The sequence below is a fragment of the Trichechus manatus genome, unplaced genomic scaffold (assembly GCF_000243295.1).
Source record: "Trichechus manatus latirostris isolate Lorelei unplaced genomic scaffold, TriManLat1.0 scaffold00052, whole genome shotgun sequence".
NCBI lineage: Eukaryota > Metazoa > Chordata > Mammalia > Sirenia > Trichechidae > Trichechus > Trichechus manatus.
This window is the reverse complement of record NW_004443988.1, coordinates 14,593,885-14,596,598: the sequence shown is the minus strand read 5'-3', so window position 1 is coordinate 14,596,598 and position 2,714 is coordinate 14,593,885. Positions and strand designations below refer to the sequence as shown.

General features: G+C 40.6%; 1 protein-coding gene across 3 annotated transcripts in view; it reads right to left on the bottom strand.

Annotated features, from left to right (window-relative positions):
* The window catches only part of MAPK6 (mitogen-activated protein kinase 6), a 38,526-nt gene that overhangs the window by 34,835 nt on the left and 977 nt on the right, over positions 1-2,714 (bottom strand). Inside the window, exon 1 of one of the 3 annotated variants that reach the window (XM_023732486.1) lies at positions 2,346-2,426. The exons of the other annotated variants lie outside the window; for them this stretch is intronic. The gene's annotated coding sequence lies outside the window, so the exon portion shown is untranslated. Of the gene's footprint in view, positions 1-2,345; positions 2,427-2,714 lie in introns of those variants that run through there. 3 annotated transcript variants of the gene reach the window in all.

Genomic DNA, 2,714 nt, shown 5'->3' with positions numbered 1-2,714 from the left:
GTGCCTCTTAGCTCAAGTAGATACAAGAGACTAAACGGGCAGCTTCTGTCCGGAGGTGAGATGGGAAGGCAGAGAGGGTTAGGAGCTCGTTGAATGGACATGGGGAATCAGAGGTGGGAAGGAGTGTGCTGTCGCAATATCGGGTGAGCAATTAGGATCAAATAACAATTTATGTATAAATTTTTGTATGGGAGACTAACTTAAAATGTAAACTTCATTTAAACTACAACAATAAAACAAACAAATAAATAAATAAATACTGGCTGTTTTAAAATCAGTCAAAATATCTCTCTTGTTACCAAATTTCAACTTAAGTCCTAAATTTGAAATGGTACACTCAGCCTATATTAAATGAGACTGATGAAAAACTATGGCTATAACAACTTACTTGTCTTATTAAAACATAGAATTTATACAGATCATATGGTAAAGCACTATGTATAATCATGTTTCAGTAATTCCATCAAAGTGAAATGTTAATGTTCAGAGCTACATCTGATTAAATATTAAACTCTACTGGCACCTTTACCACACTTATTTAAACCAACTGATTTCCAGGGAGTATAAAGATAAAGTATAAACTTTTACAGAACCAGTGAAAGCATAAGGTCAATTTCTACCAACACCATAAAAGTACTATCCGTCCTTTGTAAATAATCTGTAACAAATCTCTCTCAATAGTAGCCAAAGAACTGCTAGTATCAAACATTTAACTTCAGCAAATGACCAGCAACTGATTTTACCTTTCCTCTCAAGAAATGTTACACCAATCCACCTGTAGGATATATACTATCTAAAAACAAAAATATATGCACATACATTTGGTTTATTTTCAAACACACACAAAGAGCTTTTTAAAATGAAATTTAAGAAGCCATTATTTTTTTAGAGAAACCACTGTTCCTCTTTAGAGAAATAAAAGAGAGGAGAGAATTATAGTGTGGATTTAAACAGCTTAGCCTATCATTTAAAAAAAAATACAGTGCATTAAAAAAAAAAAAAAAAAAGCCACGTAGCAGTCGTGGGCAGGATGAGTCATCACCAAACTCAAAACTTGCAGCACTTCTAAGCTTCCTCCCTATCCGACCCCATCCCCTTCAGCATCGTACCCTGAGTCAGCAAACCTCACTATTTTGTTAGTTTATGAATTCTCATGGTGCTTAAATGAATTTATGTAAAACGCTGCAACACTTTTATTGCTAACACTTGTCATTAGAATCTGTGCTTTTCCTATTGCAAATTTAACTGATCTTCAAATCAATCTTTCTCAAAATTCTTCTTTAATCACATAAGTAGCCAACCTCATACATATTTTTTAAAACAATTCTCCATTTTCCAGGATTTTTTTCTGGAAATAGAAATATCTAGGTGATAAAACATGCTCTGCTCAAACCTGGCATATTTCTTAGAGAACCCCAATTACTGAATTTAGGACATCAACAAGCAATTTTACAAGTTTCACAGGGCAATTCTTATTAAATCATGTAATACATTTCATATATATATATATAAAAGGACTTTACATCCCTTGGCATATAGCAAGCACTCATAAACATGTATGAATAACTTATCTTAACGTTTATTCCACCCAATTCAAAATTACTTTCCAAACACTACCTGACATTTTTAAGAAGAAACTCTGGAGGCGGTTTCCCTTCAGGGCCAGTTCCTATGGGACCGACCCTACATTCATTCTCTAGTCAGTTCATTCTTTCCATCTACGTTTCCCAAAGTTGATTAACCAATGTTGAAAAGAGGGAATATGTCCCATCAGAACTTCTAGAAAATAAACAGGCTAAAAGCAGTAGCAATCCGAAAATTACTCTGAAGCTCTTTGTGCACCATCTTATGGTCTGTTGATTTTTTTCCCCTGGCAAATGATTCTGTACTCGGAAAAGAGTTAATACTAAAACTGAGACTGACTTCAGAGCATTTTTAGCAGTGAAAGAAAGAACACGAATTTTGCTTCTAAAATAGTAGGCTTCTAATTCCACCTCACCAGTTCCACTCACAGGACCTTTTCCAATGACCGAGCAAAAGAAAAAGGAAAGCAAACAGGAAAGGAATCCAAAAGACCCTGCTTAAAGAGCGCCTACCTCACACCTGAGAATCAGTCGAGTTTTGCTAAGCCAAGGAAAAAAGGCGACCAAAACACCTTTACTTTTCAATGCACCTCACAAGTCAGATACAAACACACAGCTAAGTGAGAAGGCCCTTTCTAGTGAGCAAAACAAGTTTTCCTTTGGGTACCTCTACAGCCCACCACTCAACGTCCCGCAGAAGCGAAGGAAAGGCTGCAGGAGAAGCGGGGATTAAGAATTCGATCCCGGACGAGTTTTCTGTACCTCATTTACGCCTAGATTCAAAACTTGGGCAGAGGAAGGGCTTCAGGGCTGAACCGAGCCCAGGGAGGCGCGCGTACGCAGCCGGCTGAGTCCACTGGAGACTTTGCCCGGCAGGAGTCAGCTGAGGCCGAGTCACCGGGTAAGATGGGGGAGGAAACGCGGGAGCATTTCGAAAGGCAGCATGCCAGGAAGGCGAGACTCCGCACCACCTCCCGCGCCCTGGGGCCACCCCTCCTCGGCCGCCGCCCCTCACCCGCTGGCCTAGCCGGGCTTCGAACCCGCGAAGCCTGGCGCGGGCCGCAGTCCCGCAGTCTGCAGCGCGGGTCCCCGAGGCGAGCTGGCAAGCGGGAGCTGCCGGGCTAGGCGGCC